The sequence below is a fragment of the Pimephales promelas genome, chromosome 14, assembly GCF_988280905.1.
Source record: "Pimephales promelas chromosome 14, fPimPro1.hap1.1, whole genome shotgun sequence".
NCBI lineage: Eukaryota > Metazoa > Chordata > Actinopteri > Cypriniformes > Leuciscidae > Pimephales > Pimephales promelas.
In genome coordinates, this window is record NC_142782.1 from 13,612,081 (window position 1) to 13,626,893 (window position 14,813).

General features: G+C 41.8%; 1 protein-coding gene across 1 annotated transcript in view; it reads left to right on the forward strand.

The window, feature by feature from the left end:
• Nucleotides 1–14,813, forward strand: part of slc15a4 (solute carrier family 15 member 4) — a 71,897-nt gene that overhangs the window by 17,155 nt on the left and 39,929 nt on the right. The window lies entirely within an intron of this gene.

A 14,813-nucleotide genomic window follows, 5' to 3' on the forward strand; every position in this document is an offset into this window, starting at 1 on the left:
ATATTCACCAACTGAGACTCATGTAAGAGGATGTGGGAGTGTTTGAGTGTGATAGCAGACATTTACATACACATTTTATATGAATGGGTTCGTTTTTTTGTGTGTGTCAAAAGGCCCGTCACGGTAGTGAACTTTCATTTCAGACTTCATAAGGTTCATATGGTGTGTGTTCTGTTATATGTGACTTACTGTAACACGTACATTTCAGAAAACTGAGACTAAAATTATACCATAATATATTCTTAACTCTAGGGCTGGGTATAGCCAACTAGTTCATGATATGATACACTTCACGATTCAGTACATCGGAACATCATAAATATGGTAATCTTGAATGAAATGGCGGTAAATGTGCGAGGTAGACTGACTGCGAGCGAGTGAATTTGGTGGGTCAATCCACTTTCCCTTCAACTTTGCCTTTGGAAATACCTTTGGTTACTAAATATTGACTGATGTAATAATTATAACTTTTATTTATTCATTTATCCTTTTGACACAATGACAACTAAATAATCATTACATACATTACAACAATGCTTAAAATGATGTATGCTTATGATGATATATCAGTTTTGTAGAAAAAGAAGTTGTCCCCCTCATGGGCTCTGGCATGTTAGCGTAATGTGACCAGTTGCCAATAATACGGTGTTTGCTTTGTTTTGCACATAGCTTTTTATAACCAGTGCTCCTTTCTGTTTACAAAGCATAAACATAATTAAAGGGGGGGTTGACTGCTTTATTCTTAGCTTGATTGTGTTTATGGGGTGCAATATAACATGTATTCGTGTTTTTTCTTTTTAAAAAGTCTTATTTTTCATAAACTTCACGTTTATTGTCAGCCACGCTCTCCTCTGTCCCCTGAACGAGCGGTTGACTTCCTGAGTCTATGAAACCACTCCCTCAGAAACGGGCAGTGTGCTCAGATTGGTTAGTTTGGGCCAGTGTGTTGTGATTGGCTAAACTGTCGCTCACGTTATCCGGAAGGTTAACGCCCATTACCTTTACGGGCGAAACGTGCCTGCGCTTCGGTCCATTCATGTTGATACTACAGTATCAGTTTGAGGCAGAATCAGACCGAGAAAGCGGCAAAAAAGCGGCGATAAAGAGAGTCCAGCATAACCTCACCACACACGGCTCTTACTAAACGTTTCTGAATGATAATTTGCTAAATTTTTTAACTTTATACACGTTTGTTTAACACAATAGCGTCTGACTGGCAACAATAGCAACTGACTGGCTACTAATGTTAAACACAAACAGCGTTGGCATTAGTTTACGTTCTTGATCAAATCGAAAATAACGTCATAAAACATACGTATATACATGAAAAATACTTATACAAAATTCGGGTCCATAATGTTTGTACGAGTTTGTCATAGACACAAAATAACATAACTAGTAGCCTAGTGGCTATAAAGCCAGCGCTGGCATTTGAAAAAAAATAAAACACAAGGCTACGTCTGGAATTATACATGCAAATACATTTAAAATGATTAAGTCTTAGCCTACTTACAAGTTGTGCCTCTGGTTTTAAAGTTGGAACTGCTTCATGTTTTAGTAACAGTTTCTTGTTGAATCCGGTGTTGAACTCGTGGAGATTCTGGAAGCTGTCTTCCGTAAAATGCACAGCACAGAGAGCTAAATTACGATCGTCATTTTCAGGAACATAATCAAACATAAATTTTTGTATCGATTGTTGACGAAGTACAGCGTCCGTGGGAAGCTCGAACACAGAAGACCTTCTGAAGACAGAAGAGAAGAAGGTTGATGTAAATGTGTGGGTTAGTGACATCTAAAACCCAGCTGTAGTCCCAATCGAGTCGTTTTTGTAGGCAATATACTTCCTGATTTTTAAAAGACGATCTCTCTGCCATTCACTAGTGGTAAACTCTAATCTCTGCTTACACTCAACTTTCAGCGCTGCAACTTTGCAGATACTGTTCATGCAGCAACATTACACACTATTTAAAATGAAAAAAGTGAAATCGCAGTCAACCCCCCCTTTAAACTACCATTCAAAAGTTAAGAGTCAGTAAGATTTATTTCATGTTTTTGAAAGATGCTCACCAAGTCTATTTATTTGATCATTAAATATAGTAAAACAATAATATTGTGAAATATTATTACTATTATCTATAACTGTTAGCATTCTACGTCATTGCACATGCACCGATATTTCCAGTTTAGGTTTTCAATGTGATTAAATAATATTTTCTAATCTGTTCGATAGGACATGCACATTTAAACCACCCCTTACTATCCAAATGAAATCGCAGTCAGATTTGGCCAATTCATTCCGATTGACATGATTACATGTGACTTTATAAAATTTTTACTATTATTATTATCTGAATGTGCTACAAGTCTGATTACAAACAAATTATTAGTGTAAGCGCAGTTTAGTTTTTTTTCTTTTTTTGTGAGAACAGTTTTTTTTTTTGTTAGGGACAGAAACTAAAGTATAATGTTTTGCTATACATACTTTTAAGCTTAGTTACAGTATGTTTGATGTGAACCAAACACTGCTTTTTTAATCACAGCACTGACTGTTCATGCTACAGACAAAACACGACAGGAAAGCCCCAGTCAGCATAATCCAGAGTGGTGTATGGATCATGTGTCAAGTCCAAAACAGATTGAATGTACAAAACAAAACGTCCAAACACATAGTCCCTATTGAAACGCATTAAGCTAAACTCTGTGACATCAATATGCTGGGCCATTATTTTGAGAAAAGATTTGTAAAATATACAAATATATCCACACTTACAATTGTCAAATCGTGTTTCCTTAGTACTGTTCACCTTAAAATAGAGGTTATGGCATTTACATCCGTCAGATAAGGTACAGTGACTCTAAGATGGCAGAGATTCGATGTAGAATGACTCACCCACAAACACCCACACACTCTTGACACATTCACACAGACCACTGATCTCTCCTCTGAATTCTGTCACTCCTGTCCAACCTTGAGCCGGCTCTATTGAACCCTGCAGAGGGTGGATCGATATCCCCACTTGTTCTGACAGTTAATATTCATACTGCCCACCTTCCAGGAAAATACCAACCTGAATCAGCACTTTAGCTCTTTTCATTATTCTCACCTTCCCTTTTAACATATTTTTGCAGAGGAACTTTAAAAAAAATCTTCTTGTTTGTTGTGTCTTCAAAGTCCCATAAAACTAGGAATCTATGTCGAAATCTACCCCATCTACCTCAACAACATTTTTTTTGGCCATTTTTAACGGATCTGCTTTATGTTACACAGCATTTTGGCCTAAATGAGGTATCTTCATGGCTCAACAATAAGGGCCCTATCATACACACAAGCTGGTTTCCTCACTTGAGAAGCGTTCAGTTTTTACGCTTACGAATTCTGCCATATAAATAGCGAAGATGAGATTCTGATTGGTTTATTGCACGTTACGCCCAAAACACCCATGACTCATTAAGAATACTATTTACATTTGCTCAAAGTAGGGGCAACAGACAACCCTTTTAGGCCATGCGCCGACCATTTTTCCCGTCGTTAAACTAGCAAAAGTGAATCTCGGCCACGCCCTAAGTGCACTTGCGCCGTGTGCTTTAGACCTTTCGCAGATTGTTAAAGTAGACTGGCCCAGAGTTAGTGTGATGGTTACAATCATGTTGACAGATAGACTGTCGCTACGCCTTACATTTGTTGATCATTTTTTATATTTTATGCCTTATAAACGTCCATTTAATTTAGTTTCAAAAAATTGCGCCAATGTTAGTGTTTGTGTTTGTCTGTGTGTGTGTGTTGCACATCCATAATTTCAAAGGGGACGCGATTACAACTTTATAAGTACATAAATGTAGCAAATAACCATACCGAGACGTACTGGTCCATTCTCATATGTGTTTATTCTGCCGAAGTCTCTTCGTCATCTGGGTCTGATCAGAGACTATTTATATATTCCGATTCAAACATGTACGGCTGAATGACATTCAAAACAGCAGGTCTCTCACTCTCAGCCATTCTTCTTACCGACTGCCATAGGTATGCATCCAAAGGCAGGGCGGAGATATGCAGCTTATTTGCTTTAAGGTCGTATACACCAAAACAGGTCATTTTTAAACAGGCCCCAAAAATGACTTTTTCAAATGGTTATTATAAATTAACTGTGGGGTATTTTGAGCTGAAACTTCACAAATACATTCTGGGCACACCCAAGACCAATATTACATCTTGTAAAAAGGGGCATAATTGGTGCCCTTTAAAATTTCAAGATTGACTGGGTATGAATGGTAAAATTATAAACAAAATGATAACACTCTGAAAGCTAAAAATTCACAAACTGGAAGACAATGGTGTAGCGTGATTTAACTGTATCATTTTGGAAATTAAGAACATAATGACATGGTTCCCACATTCCTGGAAGTCCTGAAACTAAAATCACTATGGAAATTTGTATAGTCAATATATTTGTTTCCCCTGTGGATGTTGAGTTCCAAAATGTTTTGTATACATCTAATATTTAATGGAAAATATTTCTTTCTGCCAAACATTAAAGGGGTCATGAACTGGCTTTTTAAATTTTTTTTATATTGTTGTCTGAGCTGAGGTCAACTTATGATGTTCGCTTGGTTTTTACATAAACAAAAAAAATGAATAAGTAATAGGCTATTTTCTACCCTAGTTTTGACCCCCGCTCAAAAACGCGCGGTTTTTATGGGCGCCTCGCATTGAAGACTTGGAAGTAAACGCCCACTGCTGTGAGTGGATAACAGTTTTACATATTATAATGAGTTTCACTCTCGATCTTGTTTGTCATCACAAGGTAGGCAGGCCTATTATTTAGCTATGTGTTTAATGCGCGAATCGGTGGGCGGGGATTAACTGGGCGTGTTGAAGTAGGCATTGATCTTCTTCTGTGGGGTTGGTGTTTTATCCTCTTTGACATCATAATTCCCCACTTTGAAAAACGAGTGGTTTGCTGAGCCTGGTGTCAATAAAAGCTTTTATTGGACTAACAAGGACATTTTTTTTAGTTCTGAAACTTACAGGATATTCTTATAATATGATGACCTCTTAGATGTCAAAAGCTCAAGGAAAATTTTATTTCTCAGTTCATCACCCCTTTAATAAACTCTTTTTTTTGAAGTGCCTTAAAAATATTGGCAGTACAAAACTGCATAACTGTTCCGATTGAAAAAAAATCCTGAATATTGAGACTTGATAGGAGCATCATTTGGCTAACTAAAGTTATGAGATGACCTTCACATCAGAAGATCAAACAGAGCTCTTTGTGTAGGCGACGTACTAGATTTTGAGGCACAGCAATCTGTCCAATACTTAAGCAATTTCCTTCCAAGTGTTTTGGCTTGCTTGTCCGTCTGAAGTTCTGTTTGCAGTTAATGCTTTGCTGCAAAAAAAACACATTTTGAGATTGTGTCCACACATACACGAAAGTTCGAGTCACATGTTGAGAGTGTCGTGGAGTGCCTGTTCAGAGGTTGTAGAAGAAGAGACCGTTGACAGGTCGCAGTATCTCATTGTTCGGTTTGACTGCACCCAGCACTTCAGTCAGTCCCCAGTCCAATTCCAGCTCTGCCCAGTGGATTAAACTGAGCTTAGTCAGCCTGACAGTGTGCGCTGTATCCAGACATTGACATATTTCAGACTAAAGCGCTTTTTGAGTGAGATGAGTTTTGGGAGATGCACTCTGGAGTGTGAGGAAAGTATGCATATTTTTTTTTCTCTCCCACCCTGTCTGTCTTTCTTTCTTTGACTCTCCCTGACTCTTTTAAACCACTGTCAAACTCTGCACGGTGAGGGAGAGAAAGGTTTAGACGTTTCTAAGCTGCCATCAAACTGAATAAATGTGTGTTTGTAGTCATCATGAGGGATTCTTTAAGCAGTAAACACCACAAAGTTCAGAACAGCTCTAAACAGTCAAAATAATGAGAGACTGGCGTCAAGTGATTTGCTGCATGATTGCAGTTTTCAGGTGTTTACTTCATTTGATTTGTTTTCACTGTAATATACTGATACCTGTTTTCTAAGACGTCTGATACAACATAAAGCGCAGTCCACATCTATTATGCAGGCCGACAACCACTCACTTAGGAATGTTCACTCTGAATAATGTGTTAAACAACTTACCATAGTTTAATGTAACTCTCAGAACAAAACATAATTGATGTGATCTTATGTGCTGACAAGTTCATGCAGCGTAAACAGTTGGAGGCCGTGCATGTAAAACTTTTTCAAAGATTCAGTGCTTCAAACTTTTCCATATCCAACTTCTAGGTATTTCTTTAGAGAACTCGTTCTAACAGCAAGAGATCTTGTAAACACAATATTTTCTGGTTTACTGATAAACCTGTGCACCCTGATGCACCCCTGGAAATGGAGTAAAGCCAATCAATCAGATTGGAGGTTGCAGTTTTGATAATGCCCTTGCCAATGTTGTGTGCACTAGACGGCAGACCAACATACGGTTGAAGGATGGTCTGATTTATTATACTAATAACACACCAGCAACTTGAAGACATAAAATGCAAGTGGCTTGTAGTCTATGTGTGTTAGTTTTAAGGTCATCTACAGGCAAAGTACAATTTTAGTACATGTGTACACCTTTTTCTTCTTGGAAATCAGACCAAAACATCTTATTTCCAGGGGCATTTATAAATTTTTTGTCCAAGAAAATGGTATGTCATTACCTGATAATCGCACTTACATCTGACATGCAATTGCAAGTAGCGAGTAGACTAAATATATACTTTTTTAGTAAGTCCCCACTTTAGTTGTGTTTTTAGTAGTAAATACATCAACAAAATAAATTTTCATGCAAGTACTAAACTAATTGTCTATAGTTAGGATTGCAAGATAAAACAGATTAATAGGAAAACGCTTTTCACATCAAACACTGTGCATTCACTAAACTTAATTGTAAAGACTCTGGGTCGGTTCTGATCAGGGGGGGGGAATTTGCATATCATAATTAATAATTGATAATTAATAATTATTCATACAGATTTGGATCAGACCGGTCTTACATGTTAATTTATTAATTTTACCCATATGCATACATGTGCATCCCCGCAATCAACCACAAATTAATTGTTATTGATTGCAAGGACCACGTTTTACAAGACAGGTAAAATCAATTAGCTCAATTAAGTTATATAGCTTGTGAAAACAAATTCTGTGGCCACTAGAATCTGCCTTCCCTGCTCTATAACCAAATACCCTCTTAGGTATTTATAGTTCTGTAAAGCGTGTAGCTTTAAATTGACATTTCATTGACCCGTATTATGAGCAAGACAATCAGTCAAGGTAAGCATATTTTGCATTTAATAAAGTTACTACTTAAGCATTCACTACGTTACAATGATACATGTATTTACAAACATTAAAACACAAACTAAGACGACGCAGAGCGTTTAGACAATGGATACGCGCAAGTTAAGTGAGTTTGAGAGAGAGAGTGAGTTGTAAGAGAGAGAGAGAGTTACGTTCATCAAAACAGTCAGTTAACCTTTCTGGACACCCCAAAAACATCTTCTTAATGCTTCTTAGAAGCTCTAAAAGAAGGTATACTTGCAAGGCACATGTGGTCTGTGTGAGTCGTGGGCTCGTTGCTCGACCCGTTCGGGCCACGTGTCGGCTAGAGGTGCGCCGGTCCGGCGCGCGTGCGTCACGTGAAGCGCGGCCGCGGCATGTTTGCGCGGCCCGTCCCGGCTCGTTCATGGCTGCTTTGTTCCGTGGGGAGTCACGTGGCGTTCGTCGGCATTTAGCGCCAGTGTTTGAAAGGCTGAGTCTTTGAGGTGACGTTACCCGAGGAGATAGTTCGGCAAAGTCCACTTCCTTTCCTGGAAGACGAACTTGGTAGTCCACTTGAGGAAAGGATGAAACTTTTAGACGAACAAAAGGAAAGACCCATGGTTGGATCAGAGTCCCGTGAGGTTTACATGTTGAGCGCTGGAAAGTTCAGAAGAGAGGGCGGACCTGCGTTCTCACATTTATCACCTTGGAGAAATCCATCCCCTTCCTGTTGGCTTGAGCCAATCGGAGAGTGGATATTACACGCGAGAAGCCTTCTTTTATGGTCCTTTTTATGGTCCTTTGTTCCTCAACGCGCGCTTCTCGTGGAAGGGGGTGTGTTCTATAATAACAATTTGATCTTCATTGGCAGTAAAACGAATTAAAAATACACTTTACTTTACATCTCTATGCATATTCGAGTGTTTCATTCAATAAGCATTCTAGAGATATCAAGGAACATTATGTTATATCAAAGGAATATACACTTATGTTTCAAATGCATGACGAAGGTATTTTTAATTCCTATTTAAACTGTGACCAAACAAAGTTATTTCACTGTGACATGGGGAAGACACATATACACAAAAACCATTGAATACCTTTGTTAAATGTCTTTAAAACCAAAAGAGATGTATTTCTCTTTGTTCAGAGACATTAGTTTGTCCACATTCCATTGGTCCCATAAAAGTCTTGTAACTCGATGCCACTGAGGTACGTGGATGAATGTGTATGTGTGTGTGTGTGTGTGTGGTATAATTCGCCTGGCCAAGATTCATTACATCTCCCCCTTTTCGTTAGGTGAAGTCCTTGTGTGACTTCATCGAACGACACCATCGCAATGGACGGATGGCAGGTGAATCATGAGGGTCAGGTGGCAGGCGGCGGCTAGGCTGAGGTAGGGGCTCAGCTTGCTGAGGTTCGACGCAGTCTCCAGCGTGGTACCCTCTTCCTGAGGGTCCCGTGGTGGCTGTGGAGGTTTGCATTTCCTTGCCTCTTGTGCAGCGTGAATGTCAAGTGTCAGGGTGTGGTTGATTACCGTAGAGGTACCCAGTGCAGAATCAGCTGCAGTCCAGGATTGGACTACCGGTGAGGCAGTTGTGCAGTGCAACAGGTGTGCAGTTGAGACACAGCGGTCACTGGGAACAAGTCCAGTTTGGCTGGACCCCTCCTATCATCGTTCATAATTCCAGTTCTGGAATCAGGGTGAAATCGTGGGTTTCGTCCTGGCTGGGACTTGACTCACGCTCGGTTGCAGCAGGGTAGCTCGGGTCTTGGAGCAAAGGCTGCTTGGTGAATTTTAGCAAAGTCATTTTGGCAGACAGTGAACAGTTGTCTCGCTGGAGCTCACTTGTCTGGTTCAGTAGAATACTGTGTGCGTTGCGGATTTATCACAGTTCCTTTCAATTTCTTGATGGTCTGTGAGGAGGCACTCTGTGTTGTGAGTTACCTTTTGGCTGTGGGATTTCAGTTCGTTTGGTTGCTGGACAGGCCGGTGTTTGACTGCGTACTGACAGCAGCGGCGTGGGAGTCCATTTAGCTCTGCTTGCGTGGCAGTCGACCATATGCTGTCTGATGTCGGACCCGGCGGTGAGGCGGTCGACAGTAGCTGTCCTCTGGTTGGCTGGAGGCACAGGAAGACGACCACAGCAGCATCCTGTAACAGAGACAGGGGAGAGAGAGAGAAAGGGAGGAAAGAATTCAGTGGCTGTCGTCTGGGACAGTCTGATGCCTTTGAGGATGCCGAGATGTCCTGGTGCTGCGGTGTGCAGCCCACATGGTGCGTGACTGGGCATACACTGGCATATCCCCCTTTCTGCACCGTGGCAGCACAAGCCGTGGCGAAGTGATGTCACGAGGTGCATGAAACTGAGTTGTAGGGCCGTTGAGCAGCATGTTCTTGGTGTGCTGCCTGATGTGTCCGACGGCAGGCTTGGGAGGTTGGAGGGGTAAAGAGGTGGTAGTTTCAGAGTTCATTTGGTTAGTCAAAGTCTTTAGTGAGCTGAAAGGTGCAGAGTAGCAAGTTCATTTCTCCATTTGGTGCTGAGGCTGTGCCTTCATGGCTGGCTGCGGGAGTTCTTGTGACCTCTGTGACCTGCCAGTTAGGTTCTCTTGACCTGTATGACTGGAGGGGGAGGGGTTCTTGAACTTGAGCTCAGGCATTCAGTTGTTTAAAGTCTATTAAAGGCTCTAAGCGATCTAACAGATCTTGGGCAATCAGAAGTGGGTACGTGATCGTTCGTGATCGGTACCCTGGGTGAATCAGGCTCATAGGACCAGAAGGATGAATGGGAGCTACCTGTTTTGAGCCAGAAGTTGTTTTGGCTGTAGGGTTTTCATTCAGCTCACATGTTTGGGCTTTGAGAGTGCGTTCTTGACTCTTAGCTTTAGCAGTGAGTCTTTTGAAGAGTTGGGCTGACATTAGCGTGATGTTTGAGCTAGTGTCTGACAGGCCTTCAAGGCTCAAATGATTGTCTCTGGTGGTGGTTATGTAGAGTCTTTTGGGCCACCCCCTTTTGTTTAGGGTTCCCAGAAGTTTAGGCATCTGGGCTGGTGTTGTGATCGATGAGCGGTTAGGGCCGGTGTTTTGTGGGACACCGGACTGTCATGCTCAGGTTGTGCAGCTGTCAGTTGTAGCGGCTGCTTGGTGTTGTCGCTTTGTGATGCGACAGTGAGCTCTGTGGTCTGATGCTGACAAGCAGTGTTCTGGGTGTCTGGCTTGGGTCTTGCGCTGAGACATAGGATGTCTGACTTGTCTCCTTGTGATGCCTCATGCCGAAACGCTTTCAGCACCTTCAGGATTTCTGCCGTCTGTGACGTGGCTGCACTGTTGTTATCTGATGTGTGCTCAGACTTGTGCTTACCAGTGGCGTGTTGAGAGGGTACCGCTCTGGGCTGGTTGGGCTTGAGTCTCTTGGTGCTGGGCGGTCCATTCTGGGTCGCCGGCTGGCTTCCAGAAATGTTTCAGAGCTCTTGCTCTGGGGCGTTAGATGAGCACCATCACTGTTGTGTTGCCCTCTGCTGGCCTGGAACGGTTTAACTCTCAGTGAAGGTGTTTGTGATGTATGGGGTGCCTTCTAGGGGCAGCTCTGAGTCGTGCTCAGAGACAGGTTAGTCTGAGGGTTTTTACACAGTCTTTTCGGACAAAGTCTTTGCTTAATGTGAGCTTTGCGGGCCCAGTCTCGTAGCTGAGGTAGACAGGCTACAAGCACAGGCCAGGGTGCTTATCGACTAACTCACTGTGGGATGCAGGTTTTAAGGGACCAAAGTTCTGAAACTGGTATCCTTTTCATACCTGATGGTTTGCTTCTCGAAGTAGGCTTGCCGAAGTCGGTGGAGTTTCAAGTCGGTCTTACTTGATGTCCACGGTGGTGATAACCCTTGGTCTGATTCTGGATCAGGGAGTTAAGCGGTCAAAGCTTATTGCAACAGCTGGTAGTCCATTTTGACAGTCTCTGTTTGACGATCTAGGAAGCTGTGCACCTCGCGACTGGACGTAATCCATATCAAGCAGAATCTGTTTCATGCAGTCATGTTGGTTAGACAGTTTGCAAGTGAAAGTCTTGTCTGCATGTCGTGGGTAGATGCAGGGTCCTGAGTGAATCTTGGGCCCTTTCTGGTTAGCTTTGTTACATCCTTTTTGGAGCCATGCCGTGGTTTGGGGCAGTGGTTCCTTGGCAGGTTGAGGTCGGTTTAAGCAGGGGCTCTGTGGCATTCTGGCACACTTGTTGTGAGTGACTAATGCATGGCCCTAAAAGTTCAGAACTACTGCTTAATAAGTTAGTTAAGCGTTTAGCATAAAGCTAAGTGTCTCTTGTGTCCTTATCTTAGCTGTGCATGTTAGGGCTAAGTCTTGTGTGGTTCCGAGCGTATTTCCTGGAAAGGACATATCCGAGATGAAATAAATAACATAAGGTGGTCCTTATGACTAAATTATTTCTCTGGACTTAGCTGGTGGTCCACTATGGCTCGACGAAGTGAACAATAATAGGAAAAGGACCGCTTTCTTATTTAAATTCTGCTTATTATCGACCCTCAGGACTCTAGTAGTGCCCTAGTAAATTGTTGAAATTACTTGCGTTGCAGGGTCACAAACGAGTGCATTGGTTGAAACTAAGCCAAAATAACAAATAAGGGGGTCTTTGTTTCCTTTCTGGGCCCTAGGGGAATAGAACCACACTTGGACAAGAGAGGAAATGAAATTAAATCATATAGATGACCTAAGGTAATAGCTGCTTGCTATTATCATCAAGGTCGAAGGAATGAAATAATCAATGAGGCAAAATAAAATTAAAATTAAAGCAAAAGGAAATAAAGTGATCAAAACACGGGAATGATCTGAGGTCAAGAGTGTTCAGTGGCATTAGTGACTAAACTTTGGATTTGCTTTGAGCCACACTATAGTGGGTTGTAGCGGTTGGGTGTTCAAAACCACATTGTGTGTCCCTCCAAAGCTTTAGTCAACATGCCGATGAAAATTCCTACGGTTACACGCGTTATTCTGTAGTTAGTTACGCAGTTTTCATGTAGTTAAACTTAAGTTTAATTAACAAGGCATCTGCGAAGTTCGTCCTTAACGGTTAGCAAGGAGTATTCCTAACCCTGTGAAGGTAAACTTTAGCTAATAAGAATGGTAAACATGGAAAGTGAGTAATTTAAAACCCTAACTGGTGTTGAGAAAGTATTCTAGAGTACTTTGCGCTGTGGAACACGAGCGGTGAGTAAGGGTTCACGTAAATGATGCTAACTGTTAACTGTGGAGGTTATTCAGCTTAGCCTATGTTGGATGGGAGCTAGGTTAGGTTAGCTTAGCCTAAGTTAGCTTGATGCTAAGCTAGGTTAGCTTAGCCGGAGTTAGCTTAGTGCTGGGTTAGTTTAGCTTAGCCTAAGTTAGCTTGATGCTAGGCTAGCCACCCAGGCTGGTTGGTTTACAAAAGTGACATTACAAGGTAACACTTCCTGTGACAAGTTGTCATGGGAACCAGAGCGTGTCAGAGCAATTCAACAGTACCTGAAGAATGTCTGTATATTTTACATAAATCATGCACGTTTTAATGGGTTAAAAGGAGGCGCCTATACTTTATGATTTTCAAGAACTTTGGTTGCATTCAGTAAAACGCAAATGTGTTTGGCATTTGCTGATTTTCTCATGGAACTCTGTTCTTTACTTTACACGTCTTCTATTTGTTTACAGAGTAAGGAAATAGATTTGCTGCAAGTCAAAGCTTGTCTTGTTCTATTTGTTTACAGAGTAAGGAAATAGGTTTGCTGCTGAGTCAAAGCTCGTCTAAGCATATATAGGTACGTCTCTCTCATGCATGAGTGTTAGCTCTTCCGCGAGTAGCTTGTTTTGATCGTTTAGTGGCTTTCTGCTTGTCGATGCAGCTAAAATTTAGGTGAATTACATCAATCTAACAATAGCATTAAGGCCTTTACTTTGTAGAAAGGGGGAGCGTCTCCCAGGTCTACCTACATATAACTCTGTCCTGGGCTTCCTTCGTCAGGAACAGGTTTAGTCATACCGCGATTTGGATTTCTTTTTAACCAAAGCAGAATAGATATCGGTACAGATTACAAGCTGCTGAGGTGATACCTTTGTTACACAGACTTACGCTTTAATGCTGACGTTCTTGATATCAGTTGGGACTCTAAGGCTGTTTTTTTTTTCAAAGTAGAGATGTCAATTCCAGCTATTTGTTTTATCTGCATTTAGATAAGCCAGCGATCAAGATGCGTGTTGCACGTTGCGTTTTAGTTGGGTCGCGATGATCGAGTGCCCGCATTCTCCACCAATGTAAAGACTCTGGGTCGGTTCTGATCAGGGGGGGGGAATTTGCATATCATAATTAATAATTGATAATTAATAATTATTCATACAGATTTGGATCAGACCGGTCTTACATGTTAATTTATTAATTTTACCCATATGCATACATGTGCATCCCCGCAATCAACCACAAATTAATTGTTATTGATTGCAAGGACCACGTTTTACAAGACAGGTAAAATCAATTAGCTCAATTAAGTTATATAGCTTGTGAAAACAAATTCTGTGGCCACTAGAATCTGCCTTCCCTGCTCTATAACCAAATACCCTCTTAGGTATTTATAGTTCTGTAAAGCGTGTAGCTTTAAATTGACATTTCATTGACCCGTATTATGAGCAAGACAATCAGTCAAGGTAAGCATATTTTGCATTTAATAAAGTTACTACTTAAGCATTCACTACGTTACAATGATACATGTATTTACAAACATTAAAACACAAACTAAGACGACGCAGAGCGTTTAGACAATGGATACGCGCAAGTTAAGTGAGTTTGAGAGAGAGAGTGAGTTGTAAGAGAGAGAGAGAGTTACGTTCATCAAAACAGTCAGTTAACCTTTCTGGACACCCCAAAAACATCTTCTTAATGCTTCTTAGAAGCTCTAAAAGAAGGTATACTTGCAAGGCACATGTGGTCTGTGTGAGTCGTGGGCTCGTTGCTCGACCCGTTCGGGCCACGTGTCGGCTAGAGGTGCGCCGGTCCGGCGCGCGTGCGTCACGTGAAGCGCGGCCGCGGCATGTTTGCGCGGCCCGTCCCGGCTCGTTCATGGCTGCTTTGTTCCGTGGGGAGTCACGTGGCGTTCGTCGGCATTTAGCGCCAGTGTTTGAAAGGCTGAGAGTCTTTGAGGTGACGTTACCCGAGGAGATAGTTCGGCAAAGTCCACTTCCTTTCCTGGAAGACGAACTTGGTAGTCCACTTGAGGAAAGGATGAAACTTTTAGACGAACAAAAGGAAAGACCCATGGTTGGATCAGAGTCCCGTGAGGTTTACATGTTGAGCGCTGGAAAGTTCAGAAGAGAGGGCGGACCTGCGTTCTCACATTTATCACCTTGGAGAAATCCATCCCCTTCCTGTTGGCTTGAGCCAATCGGAGAGTGGATATTACACGCGAGAAGCCTTCTTTTATGGTCCTTTTTATGGTCCTTTGTTCCTCAGCGCGCGCTTCTCGTGGAAGGGGGTGTGTTCTATAATAACAA